This window comes from Balaenoptera borealis (genome assembly GCF_965194805.1).
Source record: "Balaenoptera borealis genome assembly, chromosome: 8".
NCBI lineage: Eukaryota > Metazoa > Chordata > Mammalia > Artiodactyla > Balaenopteridae > Balaenoptera > Balaenoptera borealis.
Genome location: NC_138865.1, coordinates 20,646,562 through 20,669,659, shown reverse-complemented (window position 1 = coordinate 20,669,659; position 23,098 = coordinate 20,646,562). Strand labels below are relative to the sequence as shown.

Below are 23,098 nucleotides of genomic sequence, written 5' to 3'. Positions count from 1 at the left end.
TATCATATAGAAGTATCAATAGTGTATCCAGTTTCCTGTTGATGGATATTTTGACTCTTTCCAGATGTTGTGGTTGTAGTTCGATTTTACAAACAATACTGCAAAGAACACCTTTTTTGTATGTGTCTTAGTGCACTTTTTCCAGGACACAACTGAATAAAATATCTGTGTTGTTATTTGAGTTATTTTATTTTGCTTGTCTATTTCTTGTTGATTTCTATGAGTGCTGTATCAGTATTATTAAGTTTGGCTGAATATGACAGAAACATCAAAATACAGTAATTTAAAAGAGAGAGTAATTTGTTTCTTTCAAGCACATACAGAAAAAAATTAACCTCGACTCTTAGACAATCCTGAGCAGAGTGCAATTTCTTTGATGATAGGGGTCCCAAGACTCCTCTTATGCATTCTGACATCCACAGGGTATTGTTCAGATCTTCATGGTCTATAGAGTTCCCAACAGTATGTACATGTTTGGGTCAGCAAGATGCAGGACAAAGAAGGAACAGTACATGGGGATGCTGTTTTCTAAGGTGGAAAGTCATACAAAATACTTTAGAGATGCCATTCGCCAGAACTTGCTGCTTGTTGATTCCAAGCTGCAAGAGACGCTGGCAAATGTCCTATTTTATCACTGTACATTGTTGTCCAGAATAAAATAGAAGGTTATATTACTAAGGAAAGAGGGAATAATACATAGTGGGGTAGACAGCTGGCATATTCTATAATAAAATGGTTTATGAATCTGAGAAAGAGCAGTTTCTCATGAGAATTTTTTATAATTTTATTAAGTTAAAAATTATATTATAGTTGGAATTGTCAAATTTAAGATTATCTTAGAAAAAATAAATGTTTTTATGTTAGGTCAATAGTTTTTTTTAAATGTGTCTTTTCACGCAAGAAGCTCCTTCCTTCCTCCCTCCCTCTCTCCCTCCTTCCCTCCTTCCCTCTCTCCCTCCTTCCCTCCCTCCCTTTCTTTTCTTTCTTTCCATTTCTTCCTTTCCTCCTTCCTACCTTCCTTCCTTCCTTCCTTTCTTTCTTTCTTTCTTTCTTTCTTTCTTTCTTTCTTTCTTTCTTTCTTTTTTCTTTTTCTCTCTCTTTCTTTCCCTTCCTTCCTTCCTTCTTCCCTCCCTCCCTCTCTCTCTCCCTTCCTCCCTCCTTCTCTTCCTTCCTTCTTTTTTCTCTCTCTCTCTCCATAAAGAAGTAAGGTTTGAGCCAAGAGTTTCCGGCAAATGCCTGTTAATTCAGTTATGAGAGATTTAAAAGATCTACATTCTTTTTGTAAATGGTATTAAAAGGTATGCAGCCAATTTACTGCATTCTATTATTTAGTTGACTCCCATGAGTTTCTGGATAAACAATCATATAATTAATCATTAATGATTATTTTGCTTCCCATTTTTAATAGTTTTACCCCTTACATCTATTTCTCATCTACCAGAATAAACTAGTCCAGAAAAATGTAAAACAATGCTAAGGATTTGGGTATCCTTATCTTATGGAAACTCTTCTAGTAGTGTTTGCTTTTGTGTTTGTTATCCCAAAATTCTGTGGGCTTTTGTTCAGTGCCTTTTAAGCATCTGATAAAATCATCATATTATTTTACTCCTTTGATCTGTTAATGTTATTGTATTCATTAAACTATCTTCAGTTTTAAATATTCTGTTTGATATTTTTACATAGATATGCATAAGTGAAATTGGTCCATAATTTGCCCACATTGCTTTTTATTCAATCTGCATCATATTAGAAGGTGAGTCATATTTTGACCATGTAAAAATTGTATAACCTCTTTTATTTTTAAGCATAAAAATTTAAATATTAGAATTAACTGTTTCTTAAAAGTTTGAAAAAATTTACCTGTGAAGATATCTGAGCCTTTCACGATTGAAAAGTATGAAATAAGAGAAAAAATTATATACTGGTCTCTGTACCCAATTCCTGTCAGAGAGCTCCTAAAACCCTTATAATTTCCTATGTGATAAGAATACTAGGACCATCTTTTGTTCTTATATTTGGCCTTTGACCATAGTTCCTGACAGAGTTCTTAAACCCCTTGGAATTTCCTGGGTGTCTTTTGTTCTAAGGAGGTGACTCTAGGTGGGCTCCTGGATAACTTCAGGTTGGGAGCTGGTCACCCGAAAAATCAAACCATCATTAGACTCTTGGAACTTGCAACCCCACCCCCATCCTCAAAGACAGGAAAAGGAGGATGGAGATTAAGTTGATTGATCATGCTTATCCAACGAAGCCTCCATAAAAATCCCAATAGTAAGAGTTGAGAGAGCTTCCAGATTGGTGAATACATCCATGTACCAAGAAGGTGCATCCTAACTCCACAGAGACAGAAACTCCCATGCCTAGGACCCTTTCAGACTTCACTGCATGTAACCTTCATCTGGCTGTTCATCTGTATCCTTTATGATATCATTTACTATGTAATAAACTGGTAAATGTAAGTAAGTGTTTTCCTGAGCTCTGTGAGCTGTTCTACCAAGTAATCAAATCCAAGGAGGGCGATGGTCACAGGAACCTGCAATTTGTAACCATATTAGACAGGGGTTGTGGGTAACCCAGGGACCTACTACTTGCAATTGGTGTCTGAAGTGGGGTGGGGACAGTCTTGTGGGTCTGTGTCTTTTTTTTTTTTTTTTTTTTTTTTTTTTTTTTTTTTTTTTGGGTCTGTGTCTTTAACTGCAGGATCTGATGCTATCTCCAGGTAAATAGTTTCAGAACTGAGTTAAATTGTAAGACAACCAACTGATGTAGCAGAATTGCTTAGTGTGGGTAAAACTCACACATCTGGTGTCAGAAGTGTTCTGAGTGTGGTCGTAGTGTGAGAGTAAAGAAGAAATACAAGAAGGGTGAAGTTTTTCCCTTACAAAGAGCAGGGCAGATTTTGAGCTTCATCTTTTTTTTCCCCTTGGTAACTGATAAGTTTAGTTTTAATATTTCATCTGTTGTCAATTTTGATTCAAAAATATTTTACCAGAAAACAAGTTTTTCAAATTTACTCTCAAAAAACTTTGCAAAATTCTGCCTCCTTGGAAGACTTAGACATGGGAAACTAGTCCAATATTCAAAAATTGGTCAATGTAATCCACTAAATTAAAGGCCAAAAAGAAGAAAAATCATATGAGCATGTCAATCAATGAAGAAAAAGTATTTGATAAAATTGAACATTCATTCATGATAAAAACTCTCAGAAAAACAAGAATAGAGGAAAACTTCTTCAAGTTGATAAAGAGCACCTACAAAATACCTAAAGTTAACATTAGATTTAATGGGTAAAGACAATGTTTCCATAAGATTAGAAACAAGGCAAGTATGTTCTCTCTCACATCTGCTATTCAACACAGCACTGGGAGTTTTAGCTCATGCAATAAATCCAGAAAAGAAAATAAAAGCCATCCAGATCAGAAAGGAAAAATAAACTTTACTTACTTGTAGATGATATAGTTTTCTATATATAATGTCATAAGAACTGACCAGAAAAAAATGTCTAGATCTAATAGTTGAATTCAGCAAGGTCACAGGATATTAGATAAACATACAACAATCAATTGTATTTCTATACTAAAAATGAACACATTGACACCACAATTAAAATATCACAATTATATCACCACAATATCACAATATCACCACAATTATAATATTTATAATTACTAAAAAATTAAATACTAAGGTGTAAATCTATCAAATCATGTACAGAACTTTTATGCTGAAAACTATACCATACTGAAAGAAAAAAAAACCCAAATAAATAGAGAAGCATCTTTTGTCCATGAAGACTCAACATAGAAAAGAAGTCAATCCCCAAATGATCTATAGATATAATAAAATTCCAATCAAAATCCTAGCTACATTTATTATGACATAGACAAGATTATTTAAAATTTTATATAAAAAGACAAACTACAAAAATAACTAAAATGAGTGAAAAAATGACTAAATGGGGAAGATACAAGACACTTTATAGTTACACTAATCACATTATGTGGTTTTAGCAGATGGATACACACATCAATCAATGGAATAGAGTAGACAATCCAGAAAAAGTCTCACACAAATATGTCCAGTTGATTTTTTCACACATGGTGCAAAAACAACTCAAAGGAAAAAAGAGAGCATTTTCAAAATATGATGTTGTACAATTGAACATCTGTAGACCTCCTCCCACACACACAAAAAAGAACCATAAACTATGTCCCACATATCATGCAAAAATTTACTCAAAATGTAACAAGTATTTAGATGTAAAACTATTAAAACTTTTCAAGAAAATAGGAGAAAATCTTCAAGATCTACTACTAGGCAAAGAGTTCCTAAACTTGATACCAAAAACCTGATCATAAAAGAAAAATTTGGTAAATTGGAGTTCATAAAAATTTAAAACATTATCTTTGTCAATTAGCCTCTGTAGCTTTTCTTTTAAAGATTTATCATTTATCCATTGATGAACACTTGTTTCCATTGTCTTGACTACTGTAAATAATACTGCAATGGACAAGGGGGTGCAGATATCTCTTTAAGACACTGATTTAATTTCCTTCAGATATGTACCCAGAAGTGGAATTGTTGGATTATATGGTAGTTTATTCTTAATTTTTTGAGAAACCTGCATACTGTTTTCCACAGTGGCTGTACAAATTTACATTCCCTGTAGTGCTACACTGCACTAGGTTTCATCCTTGCCAGGACTTATCTATTTTTGATAATTGCCATTCTAACATGTGTGAGGTGATATCTCATTGTGTCTTGATTTGAATTTCCTTGATGATTAGTGATGTTGAGCACCTTTTCATGTACCTGTTGGTCATTTGTATATCTTTGGAAAAATGTCTACTCATGCCCTTTGCCAATTTTTAATTAGATATTTTTTTGTTTTGCTGTTGAGCTATATGAGTACATTATGTATTTTGAATATTTGTCCCTTATCAGATATGTGGTTTGCAAATATCTGCTCCCATTCAGTAGGTTGCCTTTTCATTTTGTTGAACAGATTATTTCTTTTTCTGTGGAGAACCTTTTTAGCTTGATGTACTCCATTTATTTATTTTTGGTTTTGTTGCTTGTGTTTTTGTTATCATATTCAAAAACTCATTACCAAGATCAATGTCAAGGAAATTTTTCCCCATATTTTTTTTCTAGGAGTTTTATGGCTTTGAGTCTTACATTTAAGTCCTTAATCCATTTCAAGTTAATTTTTGTGAGTGGTGTAAGATAGAGGTCCAGCTTCATTCTTTTGCATGTGGATATCCAGTTTTCCCAACACCATTTATTAAAGAGACTATCCATTCCCCAATGAGTAATCTTGGTTCCCTTGTCAAATATTAGTTGAACTTATATGCATGGGTTTATAAGTTTATTTCTGTGCTCCTGATTCTGTTCCATTGGTCTATGCATCTGTTTTTATGCCAGTACCGTACTGTTTTGATTACTATGGCCTTGTAATGTAGTTTGAAATCGGGAAGTATGATACCTTCAGCTAGTTTTTCTTTTTCAACATTGCTTTGGCTATTTGGGGTCTTTTGTGGTTCTATATGAATTTTAGGGTTTTTTTTCTATTTCCGTAAAATATGGTATTGGAGTTTTGACAGAGATTGCATTGAATCTGTAGATAGTTTGGGGTAGCATAGACATTATAACATTATTAGTTCTTCTGATCCATGAGCAGGAGATATCTTTCCACTTCTTTGTGTCTTCTTCAATTTCTTTCATCAGAGTCTTATACTTTTCAGCATACAAAATTTCACCTCCTTAATAACAATATATCTATTTTATTTTTGGTGATGCTATTGTAAATGAGATGTTTTTCTTTATTTCTTTTTCAGCTAGTTTACTGTTATGTATAGAAATGCAACTGATTTCTGAATGTTGGCTTTTTTTCTTGCAACTTTACTGAATTTGTTTATTAGTTTTAAGTTTTTTGGTAGTTTTTAGGGTTTATTATATATAAGGCCATGTCATCTACAAACAGATAATTCTACTTCTTCCTTTTTGATTTGAATGTCTTTAAATTATTTTTCTTGCCTAATTTCTCTGGCTAGATACTATACTAGTAGTATATTGAATAGAAGTGGTGAGAGTGAACACACTTGTCTTGTTCCTGATCTTAGAGGGAAACCTTTCAACCATTCACTGTTGAGTATGATAGCTGTGGGCTTGTCATATATGGCTTTATTATGTCAAGGTACATTCCTTTTATACCTACTTTGTTGAGTTTTTTTATCAAGAAAGGATATCGAATTTTGTCAAATGTTTTTAACATATCTATTGATATGATCATATAATTTTTATTTTTTATTCTATTAATGTGATGATGAACCCCAGTTGATCATGGCATATGGTCCTTTTAATGCTGTGTTGAACTTTGTTTCCTAGTATTTCGTTGAGAATTTTTGCATCTGTATTCGTTAGAAATATTGACCTGTAATTTTCTCATAATGTTTTTATCTAGCTTTGGGATTAGAGTAATGTCCTTGTGAAATGAGTTTAAGAGTGTTCCCTCCTCTCCAATTTTTGGAAGAGTTTGAGGAGTGGTGTTGAGTTTTCTTTAAATTTTTGGTAGAATTCACCAGTGAAACCATCTGGTCCTGAGATTTTGGGAGGTTTTTGATTACTGATTCAATATCCTTAACTCATTATTTGTCTGTTCAGATTTTCTGTTTCTTCATGATTCAACCTTGGTAGGTTATATGTTTCTAGGAATTTATCCATTTTTTCCAAGTCCAATTTGTGTATAATTGTTCATAGTAGTCTTTTATGATCTTTTGTATTTCTGTGTTATCTGTTGCAATGTCTGTACTTTCATTTATAATTTGACTTATTTAGGTCCTCTCTCTTTTTTCTTGGTTATTCTAGTTAAGGTGTGTCATCTTTGTTTATCATTTCACAGAATCAAATCTTAGTTTTGTTAATCTTCTCTATTGTTTTTCTAACCTCTATTTTATTTATTTCTACTCTAATCTTAAATATTTCCTTCCTTCTGCTAACTTTGCTCTTACTTTGTTCCTTTTCTTGTTCTTTGAGGTGTAATGTTAGTTTGTTTACTTGAGATCTTTCTTTTTTCTTGGTGTTTACATTTATAAACTCTAAACTTTCCTCTTATAACTGGTTTTGCCTTACCCCACAACTTGTGGTATGTTATATTTCATTTTCATTTGTCTCAAGATATTTTTAAAATATTTTTTCTTTTGTTTTTGATCCAGTGGTTGTTCAGGAATGTGTTAATGTACACATATTTGTGAATTTTCCAGCTTTCCTCCTCTTATTGATTTCTAGTTCACAATAATGTGTTCAGAAAAAGATACTTGATATAATTTATATCTTCTTGAATTTATTGAGATTTGTTTTGTGGCCAAATATATGATCAATCCTAGAAAATGTTTAATGTTTGCTTGAAGAAAATGTGTATAGTTTTGTTGGTGGATGTAATGTTCAGTATATGTCTTTTAGGATCATGTGATCTATAGTGTTGTTCAAATCCACAGTTTCTTTATTGATTCTCTGTCTGGGTGGTCCTTCCATTGTTGAGAGTGAGGTATTAAAGTCCCCAGCTATTCTGTGGGCAAGGCTACAGGCTGTGTTCAGCAACCAAGCAGAGCTGTATGCTGGGTTCCATGCCTGATGGTACCAAAGACTGGGATCTGAGGCTGCTCAAGGTCAGTTTTTAGTCTTCCTGGTTATGTAGGGCCTGGGGGTATGCTTAACAGTTGGGCAGTTGGGTGGGGCTGCTAACTTTGCTCCACACAGGCAAATTATAGGATGAACTCTGTGACTGTCAGACATCTGTGATTACACTTCCTGGAGGGGCAGGATTGGAGGCTCAACTCAGCAGTTGGGTGGGAGTGCAAATATGCTCCCCTGCCTAGGTATGCCTTAGGATGTGTTCTATGGCTGCTGGGAATCTGTGGCTATGCTTCATGGTGTGGTGCAACTGGAGGCTATGCTGTACAGTTGGGGGGAGTGAAAATTTGCCTCCCTACCTAGGTGAGACCATAGAATTAGCTCCATGCCAGTACATCCCATTGGCTGAGGACCCAAATCAGGCAGAACTACCAACTAAGTTCCCTGGCAAGATAGGACAACTGGCTTGGCTCTGTAGATGGACAGAATTGCTGGATGAGATTTCTAACTGGGGGGCACTGAAAGCAGAAGCCAATACCTTAGTGTAAATTGCTGTAAGCACTGCCCCTTCCTCCATTTCTATATGATATTCAGTGGTCAAGCTGAGTAGATTTCCCCAGTAACTCTCATAAAGTGACAACCAAGTGGGCTTCCTGGGAAGCTTCCTGCAATGCTAGGGAAGCTGGATGCCCACAGTGGGTTCTCTTTTTTCCCACTGGAGAAACTGTAGGCCCAGAGGAGATTTTTTAGCATAACACTGTACCAGCCTGGGGAAGAGGTGATGCAGACAGAGTGTAGACACTCCTCTTAACTTTTCTAATGTGGTTTTTCTTGGCCTCTGTTTTCTAAGGGGTGTTTCAGCCTCACCCCTGAGTTCTGGGATTTTCACAGTAGGTTCCTATCTATAGGCAGCTGTTAGTTGATCTTCAAGTGAGGGGGATTGAAGTTGGAAATGTCCCATGACACCATTTTGATGGCATCACTCCCCATTTCTATGAATTTGACTATTCCCAGACACTTCATGTAATTGTACTTTTGTGTCTGGCTTATTCCACTTAACGTAATGTCCTCAAGATTCACCCATGCTGTAGCATGTGTCAGAACTTATTTTATTTTTAAGAATGAGTAATATTACATTGTATATGTATACCATATTTTGTTTATCCATTCATTCATCACTGACATTTTGCTATTTCCTCCTTTGGCTATTGTGAATAATGCTACTGTGAACATTGATGTACCAATATTTGTATGAGCCCCTCCTTTCAAATATTTTTATATTTATCCAGAAGTGGAAATATGGGATCATATAGTAATTCTATTTTTAAATTTTAAGGTTCCATAATAGTTTCCCCTTGTAGCTGCTATGTGTTTTACATTCCCACAAACAGTTCTCCACATATTCCCCAAAACTTTTATTTTCTGTTAATAACCATCTTAATGGGTGTAAGGTGATATCTCATTGTGGTTTTGATTAGCATTTCACTAATGGTTAGTGATGTTGAACATTTTTTTCATGTGCATATTGTCAATTTGCATATCTTCTTTGGAGAAATGGTTATTCAAATTATTTGTCCATTTTTTAATTAGGTTGTTTTTGTTATTGTCGAGTTGGAGGAGTTTTTTAAGTTTCTGGATATTAACTCCTTATCAGATATATTATTTGCAAATATTTTCTCTCATTTCATGAGTTGTTTTTTCACACTGTTGATTGTATTCTTTCATGCACAGAAGTTTTTAATTCTTATGTAATCAATTTATCTATTTTTTTTCTTTTTACCTGTGCTTTTAATGTCGTATCTATTGGTGTCATTGGCAAATCCAATGTCATGACACTTTCCCCCTATGTTTTCTTCTAAGAGTTTTATACTTTTTAGCTCTTATGTTTAGATTTTATGTCTATTTTGAGTTAATTTTTGTATTAAGGCAAGGGTCAAACTTCACAATTTTCAATGTGGATGTACAGTTTTCCCAATACTATTTGTTAAAAAGACTGCCTTTACTCATCAAGTGGTCTTGTTATTCATGTTTAATGTCATTTGATCATAGATGCCAGGGTTTATTTTGGGCTCTCTATTCTATTCCATTGTTCTCTATGTCTATATTTATGCCAGTATCACACTGTTTTGTTTATCATAGCTTTGTACTAAGTTTTGAAATTAAGAAGTGTGAGACCTCCAGATTTGTTCTTTTTCAAGATTGATTTGGCTATTCAGGGTACCTTGAGATCCATTTGAATTTTAGAATTGATTTTTCTATTTCTATAAAAACGTTGTAATTTTGGTAGGAATTACATAGAATATGTAGATTCCTTTTGGTAGTGTTGACATCTTAACAATATGGTCTTTCAATCCATGAACTATGATGTCTTTCCATTTATTTGTGTGTCTTCTTTAATTTCTATGAACAATGTTTCACAGTTTTCAGTCTACAGGTCTTTGTCTCCTTGGTTAATGTTATTTATAAATATTTTATTCTTTCATATGCTATTGTAAATGGAATTGTTTTCTTAATTTCCTTTATAGATTGTTTATTGTTAGTGGATAGAAGTGCAACTGAATTTTGCATATTGATTTTGTATCCTGTAACTTTATTGAATTTGTTTACTAATTCTCAAAGTTTTTTTGTTTTTTTTTTGTTTGTTTTTTTTGTGGAATCTATAGGGCTTTTCTTTTTTTTTTTTACATATAAGGTTATGTTTTCTGTAAGTAGAGGCAATTTTACTTCTTCCTTTCAAATTTATATTTGATTTCTTTTTCTTACCTAATTGCTCCAGGTAGGACATCCAGTACTATAACAAATAGGAATGACAAAAGCTGGCATCCTTTTATTGATATTAGAGGAAAACTTTGGGCTATCACCACTGAGTAGAGAAGGAAATAGAAGGAAACATTTGTTGTGAAAGTTGGGTTCAAAAGGGTGCTAAATTTTGTTAAATGCTTTTGTTTGCATCAATTTAGATGATAATGTATGGTTTTCTTTTCTTCATTCTGCTTACGTAGTGGATTGCATTGATTGATGTTAATTTTTCTTAAATGTTTGGTAGGATTCACACGTAAACCTATTTGATTTGAGGATTTTCTCTGTTGAAAATTATGAGGATGAGGTTTTTAATTATGATTCAATTTCCCTACTAGTTATAGGTGTACTCAGATTTTCTATTTCTTCATAAGACTATCTTTGTAGATTATGTGTTTCTATGAATTTTTCCATTTATCTTGCTTACCCAGTTTGGAGACAAATGCTTGTCCATTGTACTCTATTATAATCCTTTGTATTTCTACAAAACCTGTAGTAATGCACCCCTCTGTCATTTCTAAATTTAGTTATTTAAGTCTATTCTCTTTTTTCCTTAGTAAATTCTAGCTACAATTTTATCAATTTTGTTGATCTTTTCAAAGAACCAACTCTTGTTTTATTGATTTTTCTTTATTTTTAAAAATTCTCTATTTTGTTTATGTCTGCTCTAATCACTATATTTCCTTCCTTCTGCTAACTTTGTGTTTAGTTTATTTTTTTTCTAGCTCCTTAAGGTGTAAAATTAGATTGTTGATTAGAGATCTTCCTTTTTTCTTTTTTAATATAAGGATTTATGCTATATGTTTCCCTCTTGCTTGCTTCCCTCTTTCCTCTTTCCTTGCTTTCACTGCATCTCATAGTTCTAATTTCCCTTGTGATTTTTTCTTTGATCCATTGGTTGTTAAGAGTGTGTTGTTTAATTTCCACATATTTGTGGATTTTTCTGTTTTCCTTCTTCTATTGATTTCTAATTACATTCCATTGTGATCTGAAAAGATACTTTGTTTTCAATCAGTCTTTTACATCCATTGAGACTTATTTTGTGACCCAACATATGGTCCATCCTAGAGAATGCTCCATGCGCACTGTAGAGTGGAAGTTGGGTGGAATATTCTGTATATGTGCCTTAGGACTAATTGGTATATAGTGTTGTTCACACCCTCTCTTTTGTTAATTATCTTCTCTCTCATTGTTTTATCCATTACGGAAAGTGGAATACCAAAATTTCCTACTATTGTTATGGAGTTGTCTGTTTCTCCCTTTAATTCTGTCAATGTTAGATTCATATATTTAGGAGCTCTGACATTTGACACATATATGTTTATAATTGTCTTATCTTCATTGTGAATTGATCCTTTTGCCATTATATAGTATCCTTCTTATATATCCTTCCTATCTCATAACAGTTTTTGACTTAAAGTCTAATTTTGTCTGATACTAGTATAGCCACCCCTGCTCTCTTTTGGAAAATCTTTCCCCATATTTTCACATTTAACCTATGTGTGACCTTATCTCTAAAGTGAGTCTTTTATAGACACGATACAATTGTGTCCTGTTTTCTATTTTGCCAATCTATATTTTTAGATTGCAGAGTTTAATCCATTTACATTTAAAATAATTATTGATAAGATAGAAATTTTCTTATTTGCTTCCAGTGTGTCTTGTAACTTTTTGTCCTTCATTTACTCCTTACTGTCTTCCACTTTTTTAAGATGATTTTTTTATTAACACATTTTGATTTCCTCCTCATTTTATTTTGTGTATATTTTATAAATATTTTCTTTGTGATTACCATGAGAATTACATATAACATCCTAAAAGTATAACAATCTATTCCAAATTTATAACAAGTTAACTTCAGTCACTTACAAAACTCTACTCCCTTACAGCTCTGTCCCATTACTTTATGTTTATAATGTCATAAATTATCTCTCTGTATGTTGTACCCATTAACATAGATTTATTATTAGTTTTTGTGCTTTTGTCTTTTAAGTCCTGTAAAAGACTAAAAAGTGGAGTTAAGAACCAATATTACAATAATACTGTTTTTTATATTTTTCCATGTCTTTATCTTTACTGGAGAACTTTATATTTTCATACGGCTTTGAGTTACTGTCTAGTATCATTTCATTTCAACTTGAAGTTCTGCCTTTTGGATTTCTTGTATGCTGGTGAAGGTGTAATAAATTCACTCAGCATTTGGTTATCTGGGAATGTCTTAATTTCTCCTTCATTTTTGAAAGACAGTTTTGATGGATACAGAATTTCTTTGTTGATAGTTGCATTTCTTTTGGCATTTTCCCACTGTCTTCTGGCCTACAAGATTTCTGCTGAGAAATCTGCTGATTATCTTATTGAGGACCCTTCATTTTGACAAGTTGCTTTTCTTTTGCTATTTTCAAGAGTCTCTCTGTCTTTGACTTTTGACAGTTTTATTATAATTTGTCTCAGTGTAGGTCTCTTTGGATTGATATTATTTACAATTTTTTATGCTTCTTGTATTTGTATATACATGTGTTTCCTCAAATTTGGGAATTTTTGGTCATTATTACTTCAAATAATCTCTATGGTCCTTTCTCTCTCTTCTACTTCTGGGACTCCTCTAATACCTATATTGATCTGCTTAGTGGTACCCCATAAGTCCCTTAGGCTCTTTTCACTTTAATTTTTTCCTCTTTTTATTCTTCACACATGATAAAATGTGTGAAATGACCTCTCTTCAAGTCTGCTAATTCTTTTTCTTGTCTGTTTGATTCAGCTATTGAAGCTCTTTAATGAATTTTTCAATTCTATAATTGTATTTTTAAGCTTCAGAATTTGTTTGTTTTTTGTAATTTTGATCTCTTTGTTGATATTCTTATTTTGTTCATATGTTTTTCTGATTTCTTTTTGTTCTTTGTCCACGTTCTACTTTAGCTAATTTCTTTAGTGTCCATTTCTGGAGATTTATTTTATTCCTCTTAATGGACCACAATTTACCCATTTCTTTGTATGCTTTGTGAAGTTTTTTGGAAAACTGGGCAATTCAAAAAAACAGCCAACTTTCCCAGTCTTTGCAGACTGGCTCTGTGCAGGGAAAGACCTTCACTAATTAACCTGGCATACAGGCATAACGTCTTCTTAGGCCTTTTGGGGGCATGCATCTTCTCTGGGACTGTACATGTGCTTTTTCCCCTGATTTTCCCATATACATGTCTGCTTTTAAATGTCTTAATGTGCCTAAGAGTCTCACCCCTGCTTTTTCCCATGGCATTAGATGTTCTATTGTGTTCCTCTATGTAATCTATGGTCTCCCTGCAGTTTTCAAGTGTTGTGACACCTGATATACAAATATTGCCACTGTAGAGGAAGAAAAACTTCTCTTTCTGCTCTTTTAGGTTCTGTGTCTAAAAGTTAAATTGACAGAGACAGTTTAACAGGAGAAAGAACAATTTTAATTATTTATGTATGAACAGGAGTCTCACAAAAATATGAGAGTCAAAGAGGCAGCCAGATGATGGAGGTTTATATACCATCCTGAGATAAGAAAAGAGTAGGGGTTTGGGACTTCTAGGTGTGGGGAAAGCACATTTTAGGAAGATAAGGAAAGAAAATGTATGTTAAATCAACGTTGCTTTATTATGCAGATAAGATTCTCTCAGGAAAAATTTATCTCTGGAAATAGCTGTCTTTCTGGTATAGATATCTTTTCTAATGGAAATATCCTGTATAAAAGTAGATTTCCTTTACAAATAGGGAAATTTAAACTTTATCTTAGGCAGGTAAGGGGGAAGTAAAGAGCTTTTCCTGAGTCTGCTGGTTCTCTATTGCCTTCAGCTCAAAATAATTCATATGCCAAAGTGGTATACTTGGGGGCGGCATACTCTGAACACCTTCATCATCATTCCTATGTGATTTCTGAGTCAGGCAAGACAGAAACTTTGTCCTTTGGACAGCTGTCAGACAAGCTAGAATGTTGCAGATAAGTTCACTTTTTTCTTTTGACCCAAGGGAGGTACTAGGAATTGGGTGCCTTCCTCTAGACCACACTCTTCCTGCCTCTGACTCCAGAGTGGGATCAGGGTGAGTAGAACCAACACATAATTTCCTACTGCTTTGAGTGTGGCCTTTTCTTGATTGGGCATTCACTTTGTTGCTGTATATTCTTGACTGGTTTTTGGAGCTCCCATAAACTTACTTCATTCAGTCTGTTGTCATTTACTTGATGTTTCCATGGGAGAACAAGGGTCTGGACCCTCCCAGTTTGCCATCTTGCTCAAGTTTTTTGACCTCTGTATATTCTTAATTGGTTTAGAACTTGGGTGGGGAGGGCATGGCGTTTATGTACTTCACCCTCAAATTTCTTCAACCCAACATACTGGGACAGTGATGAATGAGGCATTCATGGTGCCCACATTCATTTAGCTTACAGGCAAAAGGGGAAGACAAAATAAATAAGTATAAACAGCTAATAAATAAACAAATAGAAAATGTAAATTAATCATGATCTAGACTCTAAAAGAAGCAGAATCTAAGGACTGGGTGATGGGTGGTGTATTAGTTTGCTGGGGTTGCTGCAACAAAGTACCACATACTGAGGGGCTTAAAGAAACAGAAATTTGTTGTCTCACAGTTCCGGAGGCTGGAAGACTGGAAGCCACAGTTCACAGTTCTAGAGGCTTCAAGTTGTTCTCAGGGCCAGATTCCCTCTGAAACCCAGGGAGAATCTTTCCTTGCCTCTTCTAGCATCTGGTGTTTTCTGGTAATCCTTGGCTTCCCTTGACTTGTAGATACATCACTCCAATCTCTGCCTCCATCATCACATAGTTGCCTTCTCCCTGTGTATCTCTTCTCCTCTTCTTAGAAGGATGCCAACCATATTAAAGTAAGGGCCACTCTACTCTAGCATGACCTCGTTTTAACTTAACCAGTTATTGTGGCCACAAACCTATTTCCAAATAAAGTCACATATTGAGTTACTAGTAATTAGTACTTCACATATCTTTTTTTTTGGGGGGGGGGCACAATTCAGCCCACAGCAGGAGGTGATGAAAGTTGAAACAGGGCAGTCAAGGAAGGCCTCTCTCCAGGCAATGCATTTAAGAATAGATTTGAGGCAAAGAATGTAGTGGAATGACCATGGCAAAATATGCTCACAGAGCTGAGATGCAGAGCATGTGCAACAGCCTTGTTGGGAGGAAAGCCTTGGTGCATTTGGGGAATTGAAAGAAGGCCAGTTTGGCTGGCACTTGAGAGCAGCGGGACATAGGGCATGAAATGAAGTTGGAGAAGCAGCAAGCCACTGGATCATGAGAGCCTTGTGAGCCAACATAAATATTGGGCTTGATTCTAAAAGCTCTGGGATTCTCCTCCAGGCTCCACTCCTCCTCACTGCTTGGGGAACAGACAGGAGATCCCAAGCATAGATGAGGGGAGAGAGCTTAGAAGCTCAGACTCATCTGATGATACCGTCAGTCTTTTTGATTCTTCAAAGGGGACAAGAGTGAGAGGGACAGAATACTTGTTTCTGCTACATATTTTACAGATAGAAAAGGGAGAAATGATGACGTGGAAGAGACAAATGTTTAGAATGAAGGTAAGCCTGAGCACAGTGGAGAAACTGGCCTGCTAAGGAGGAGGAGTGGCTGTGTAAGTGGCTAGAAAGGGGGATGCTTGAAACCAATATCCCATTGTCCTGTAATGTTTACATAATGACGCCAGGGAGCAGGATGTGGCCATCAGTGGTAATGGCTGGGGTATGGTGGGGGAAAAAGTCACTGGAAACAAGGAGATGATGGAAAGAAGAGAGCAGAGCGTGGGATGAATCTTTTAGGTGGTACCGGATCCAGGTAGAGAGAAAGACCACCAGACCCAAAGCATGGCAAGATGAAGGGAAGAAGTTGTCACAGTGTAAAAGCAGGCAGGATTTTGCAGCCAGACAGGGAGATATGGCTCAGAAGATACAATGCATTGAGATCAAGGAGGTAATGGAGCAGAGAGAAAAAACAGTCTCTGTTTGAGATGCTACAGGAAAAGTGGGGACTGGAGAACAATCAGCTTTTAATTAGGGCAAAGGGGTGGCAGACTCTCCCACAAAGCAGTGTAGGATTTAGAGGAACTTGATGAATAAGGCACACGTGTTCCATTGGCTAGAATGGAAGGTTAGGGGAGAAGGGAAGGCAAGGGGTTTGATGGGCTGGATCCGGGGATGTGCAGAGCAGTGCACAGGGTTGCACTTTATGGATAGAATCATCTGTATGTATTCACTACTATTTTAGTAGACCAAGAGAACTAGGTCAACCTTAGATAAGGCAAGGATGAGAAACTCTCTGAGATTACAGAAAACAGATGTCAGCTTTAGTATCTGTGTAGCCCGGGTAAGCTGAAAAGATTAACAACAGATAGCAAGCACGGTGCTTCATCCTTTTTGGGCTGCATATAATATGGAGGGAGGCAAAGAAGGAGAGACGCAAAACCTCCTTAGACTTAAAAGCATCTGGTACATTTGTACAGAGCCTGAAGGGATGATTAAAAATACAGAAGCAGAATGAAAACTAATGGAATAATATAGAACTTTTATTCTCTGTAAAAAGATCTGCCTCTGAAATTATTTATTCATAACAAATTGATGCCATTCTCTACAAGTCACCCTTGGCTTCTAAAGAGGGTGCTGCCACCCCCCACCACAATCACCCCTCGGGACTGAAGCCTCCTTGCCCCAGTAGCTGGAGTGTTGCTGTTGAAGGCTGTCAGCTGATTTCCTTCCTGGGATTTGCCCTCAAAAGGGCCTGGAGGGAGAATAGCATACATACAATGACTAATCCAGCGGGGGTTCTCAATGTGGGACATCTTTGAAGGGCCAACCCAACTTCAGAGGTCTTGTTTTGGGACCGGGGAACTTGTGGACAAAAATCAATGAAAATTTTATTTTCTTCTTCCCTTATGTTCGTGGGCCTGGGTTTCTTTTCTCCACATAGATGTGAAAACCTTTTTGCATTTCAAGGCTGAGATCTTAGTTTGGAGGATGTGGCCTATATAGGGGTTAGGCTGGAGTGCCTCCATGGGGAAGAAGATAGAAGTAGGAGTTTGAGCAGAAGAGAGCCAGCCCTGGAGGTGGACATCCCGACTGCTCACAAGATTGCTGGGAAATGGGGTGGTCTTCTGGCAGTGGAGTCCTACACCCCACCCTTACATGGTAAAACTTTAGAAGGGATGGCTGCATGGCCAGGTACTATGGTGCTGGGGAAATGTGAAGGACAAGAAACATCTGGGGAGGGGGTGTATTGCTTCCAGAGCACATTCTATCCAGATGATACCCTTTCAACAATTTGTAAGGAGATATGTTGACATAACATTGGTTAAAAGTAAAATAAAAAACAAACTTTAGTGCAATGTGTTTCAACCTCTACTCTGCATCATCACAATTACCTGATCACCTGGATTGTTTGCTAAAATGCAGATGGCTGTGCCCCCCTTTCAGAGATTCTCTTAGAGTAAATCTGGGGTGGGGCTAAAATGTCCATTTCTAAAAATTTCCCAGATGATGCTGATACTGCTGGTGCCCAGAACCACTGTCTTAGAGAAAACAGGATGAAAGTGAGACAGCGAGACATGTAAAGAACACAGCCCAAAGGTATATCTTTTCATTATGTGCTTGCTTGCTCAGCAGCAAACTAGAGTGCGTCCCGCCTTATCCCTCAGCTCGTGACCCCACTGTTAGAATGTGGCTCTACCTCTCCCTTGATGGTGTCTGGCACTCTGCGGCTCTGTAGGCCCGGGTCCTCAGTGGAACTGCCAGCCCTCACCTGGACTATGCTGCCCCAGAGGAGGAGCAGAGTTGATGAGCTTGGTTGTGCAGTTTGCATGATGTACAAAGGTGACCAGCAGAGGGCGAGAGTGGCGCTGGGGTTCAGCAGGTGCCCCACTCACCCAGCTGGGGACCTGACGTGGGCTACACTTGCCCCAGGCAGGTTCTTTGCACAAAGGGTCCTCTGTCCCTTAAGCCATGTGCTGTCTTGGGGGTGAGGTGGGGAGAGATTGTGTGCACCCAGAGCAGAGTCCTTTTTCTAACTTGCACAGAGGCTAAGTGTACCCGTGCAGAGTCTTAAGTCGAAGGGCAAAGTGGGAATGCAGCTGGAGAGCTTCTTTTTTACAACCCCCCCTCCCCCACCACAGAAGGTCCTGGGGCACGTGTGTGAGTCTGTGGAGAAGCACGGGGCTTGCTCCGAATGGGGGACACTGGGTTGACTGAGCCAGTTTCAATGTGCTTTAGAAAATAGAGGAATGTTATGCTTCTCGAACCTGAGCACATTACCACTTGTTATCAGTGTCTGCATTACCTGGGTGGCTGAGCTCCGTGGGTCCCAGCTGCAAGCAGCCTCAGCGTGACCAGGGAACTTGTTACAATCACACATTTTGGGACCCGCCCCAGCTGTGCTGAATCAAAAAACCTGGGATGTGGTCCAGCTGGCTGTTTAGCAAGCTCCCTCCCCCCAGGTGATTCTGATGCAAGTTAGAGTTTGAGAGACGCTGGCCTAGAGCATCCCACCTGCAACAAGCCTAGAAATCTTCTGAGGATCTTATTACATCAGATCCTGAGACTGTAGTCCTGGGAGCAATCTGTTCCTTCTGGCTGATGAAAAGTCAGGGCTTGTGGAGAGTGACAAGAGACACCAGGGCCATCGTTTGAAGCATGTTGTTCCTTGTTTAAATGTGCCCTCTGGGACCCCTGCTTCATATTCTCAGAACAAATAATGATTATACTTGGCAAAATGCAGAATTCCACTGCAGTGTGGAGTTTGCAGAATCAAACTGGCTTCCTTCACCACCTCCATATTCTTGCTCCCTACTAGTTTGGTGCCAGAACTTGCTTTTTACCTTTAATACGTTTACCTCTAAATCTTTCACCCTTCTCTATTCAGCCCTCAACTTCCATTTTATCATTTAACCTGATACCTACATTTTGGGATTGTCATGGGAAACACCTCGATTTGATGGTTCTTTCAGATTGAAGAAATGGAGGCAGACACCGAGGGTCTGTGTCTCTGAGTCCTCCTTTGGGACAGCTTTCCTAGTGGCCATCCACTCCTTTGTAATGAAGAGAAGACTGGGAAGAGAGTGATACCCTGTTTTCAGGCATCATTAAAATAGTAGATTTGCTGATGGTAGCCTTAAATGACAAAAATGGTTTTTTATTCATATTCTAATGGCCATAGCTTCAAGGTCAGAATTAGGGTGAATTAGTGAGCAAAATAAATTTTCTTGATTACACACATACTAAAGTAAGATTAAAAAAAACAACAACACATATTTCCTGTGAATAGCAGGGCAGAAATTTACTTTGGAAATGAACATCAAAGGACAATGCTAACTGAAATTGTAAATTGGAAACAGTCTTAGAACTGACAAATGCGATTCTTTAAGCGAAATCAAATTTAAAGAACACAAAAATATTGCCCAATTCTTTTAGAAAATTTGTTGTTAAAAAAAGAATGAGGGCTTCCCTGGTGGCGCAGTGGTTGAGAATCTGCCTGCCAATGCAGGGGACACGGGTTCGAGCCCTGGTCTGGGAAGATCCCACGTGCCTTGGAGCAACTGGGCCCGTGAGCCACAATTACTGAGCCTGCGTGTCTGGGCCTGTGCTCCGCAACAAGAGAGGCCGCGATAGTGAGAGGCGTGGCGCGCGCACCGCGATGAAGAGTGGCCCCCCGCTTGCCACAACTAGAGAAAGCTCTCGCACAGAAACGAAGACCCAACACAGCCATAAATAAATAAATAAATAAATTAAAAAAAAAAAAAAAGAATGAGTTATAATAGGGAGAAGAAATCTTCCTCAAGTGTAGTTTAAATATGGATCAGTGTTATAGGAAAGCATTTTTTTTAAGTGTCGGCACAGAATTGTTAGCCATAAACCTAATTCTTGCTGATTTACCTGTTTTTGATCAATGCTTCTTTGACAACATGTTTTATCAGTGTCAGAAAATATACCTGGTTATTTCCCTGAAATACTAATGTGAAAGTACTCAGTGTAAAGGCAATTTTAGCCCCAGATTGTTACAGGAGCCTATTAAATTAGAATGTATTAATCTGCAACGTGGGGTTGGCTGTTCATCATGGCCCGATTTCATCTGCCTTATAAATGAGGTTTTTAATTTAGTAGCTGGACACTGAAAGAAAGCCTTACGCATTTAGTAGTAATTATAGTTGGTAATGTGAACAATCGAAAACAAAAGAATCTGGTGCACTTTCAATGAAATTATTTTAATTCATTGAATTCGCTGAGAATTCCAGTCTTGACCATCTATTCCAGGAGCACGCAGTAGGTGGCACCTAAAAGCTCTTTGGAGGCGAGCAGGCGCCATTTAAGCAGGAGCATCTGCCGCTGCAGCAGTTGGTACAGCTGAGAAGTCCGAGATTGAAGGGGGAAGAAGGAGGGGGAGCCGGAGGACTGTGGGGCGGCTCTGACCGACCCGGGCCCGCCCGGGCTGGGCGGCGCAGGTGCGCGGGGGCGGGGGGCGCACGGGTGCGGGCGCAGGTGCGCGGGGGCGCAGGGCGCGGGGCGCACGGGCGGGCGAGCAGCTGACAGCATCGTCACGGCGGCGCGAGGGAGCGCGCGCCCCGCCTGCCTGCGGGAGGAGCCCGCATCCTCACAGCCTGCGCTGCCCTGTCCTATGCGAGGCGAGCTCGGAAGAAGCTCTGAGCAGAGTTGCGTTCATTCTCAGGTAACCGATTTCTCTTCCTTTGCTGTGGCTTCGCTGCTTCTTCACTGGGGCACCGACGGCTTTAGCATCCTTGTTTGCCAGCCCCTGAGAAGGGACGCTATCTGGGAGGGCGAGTCAGCAATATAAAGATTGGAGTTGGCGAGGGGGGAAAAAGCTGCATTTCTGTATCTTTGTCAGGGCGGGTGAGCATGTTGGTACACTTTTCTAAAACATGTCCTTAAAAAGAAAAATCTGCATCTTACACATTATTTGGGATTCCTTCCAAAGCAGGAGTTCGTGTTTTAGAAAATTCTACGGTGCAGGTGTTTCTATTAATGTAGAAGTTGATTTAATGGATTTACGAAAGTCCTGAAAAGATGTGGTCCAAAGTGAGTGAAATGCGAGGCACGTTAGGGGCTGCTGTTTTGTTTCAGCGTGTTTTCCTACTAGACCGGAGCCCTTCGCGGGCTTGGCTGAGACTTGGCTAAATATTTTAATTCTCCTTTTAAAGAATGTGTTTCATGACGTTACAAGTGTTTTTTCCTGTTTCGTTGTTGTAAGAACAGAAGATGGGAAAGGCGTTGCATCCCATCTTTAGTTGTAAGATTGTGGTTCCCATTAAGATGACAATGACTGCTGACAGCTCCCAGGGTCTCCTGCAAAGCATTGCTGGCTTCTCGCCATGTGGGAACCTGCCTGAGTCTTCCATCCTGAAAAATGCTGTTTTTCTCCTTTAAAACTCCTATTCACGTTCTATGGGGGTTTGGGAGACTTTTAAAGCTAGAAGCTCTATGAATCATGTTACATTCATTGAATGGTGAAATACACCGTTGTGGTGGAATTGTTTCTTCCCACTGTGCAGTGACACAGCTTGCCTTCCTTAGGAATTTATTCTACATATTTGCCCACGTTGTTTTTTGAATGACCCCCTTCCGTGTGAGAAGCCAGTCTTAGCATAGGGGACCTCTTTTGCTTTGAACTAAAAACTTACAAAAATATATATTCTTTTTAAGGAAGATTTTCTAGATAACAGTAAAAGGCTGGAGCATTTTACATTCCAAATCAGTCCAAATGCGCTTCTTTTCCAGTGGCATTTGGATTCGAAGAGGTGGAGTGGGAGGGAGAGAAAAGAGGAGGATAAAATCAGAATAAATTTAACAAATTTGTGGGGGAATACTGTTTTTTTGGTTGTTGCCTGAAATTGCAAATTGTCAAGAATTCTATCTCTGGAAATGCAGGAGATCCTATGGGCTGAGGTAAAGGAAAATCCATAGTTCATTTTATAGAAACAGAAGACACAAAGCAGGGAAGCATTTTCATCCCATTTAACACATGGCATTTAATTTGGTAATAGGGACCATGGTGCCTGGTGAACACAGGACGGAAGGGGAGAGAGAGGTGATTGTCTCCACCATCGCACAGAATTGCTGCTCAGTTATCTCTGCAAGATGGCAAATATATGTGCACGGTTATTGCAGAAACCTCCAGAATCTTTTCTTGTTACAGCTTTAATAGAGTTGTTCCAAAGAAGAGACTCAGAAAACACCTGAATTGAATTCCAAGTTGTGGAAATCCCTTTTCAGCTTGTGTCTAGCAAGCTAGCATTCTCAGCAGTCAGCAGTGCCATCTCACCATGAGAAGAACAGAGAAGACTTTATTCATTTCATGCTGTGCATCTCCTAGAAAACATACCTGATTTTATTAGAAACATATTATTTCAGGAGTAAATACTGTCTCTAATCTAATACCTGCATATCTTATTGAAAAATTAAAACCTTTGAAAAATAACAGGGTTCTTTTTATCAAAAAGAGAGTGTAGCTGTGATAATAAACACATATGTTCATTTTTCTAATTTTGTGGCCATAGTTGATATATATTAGTATATTGCAAAATAACATTAATTTAGACGAAATCATTATTTTCCCCCAAGATAAAGGCAGTCAATTTTTGCAGTAGAGAATTTCTTTGTTACTAAGAGGAACATTTG

The 23,098-nt window shown here is 37.7% G+C and overlaps 2 protein-coding genes across 3 annotated transcripts in view; one reads left to right on the top strand and one right to left on the bottom strand.

Moving 5' to 3' along the window:
• The window catches only part of NUP62CL (nucleoporin 62 C-terminal like), an 888,162-nt gene that overhangs the window by 633,924 nt on the left and 231,140 nt on the right, over nucleotides 1-23,098 (bottom strand). The gene's annotated exons all lie outside the window — the stretch shown is intronic.
• DIRAS2 (DIRAS family GTPase 2) overlaps nucleotides 20,948-23,098 on the top strand; it is a 42,174-nt gene continuing 40,023 nt past the window's right edge. The window contains exon 1 of one of the 2 annotated variants that reach the window (XM_082401705.1): nucleotides 20,948-21,131. The gene's annotated coding sequence lies outside the window, so the exon portion shown is untranslated. The remainder of the gene's footprint in view (nucleotides 21,132-23,098) is intronic. The other variant, XM_082401704.1, reaches the window with a different exon arrangement.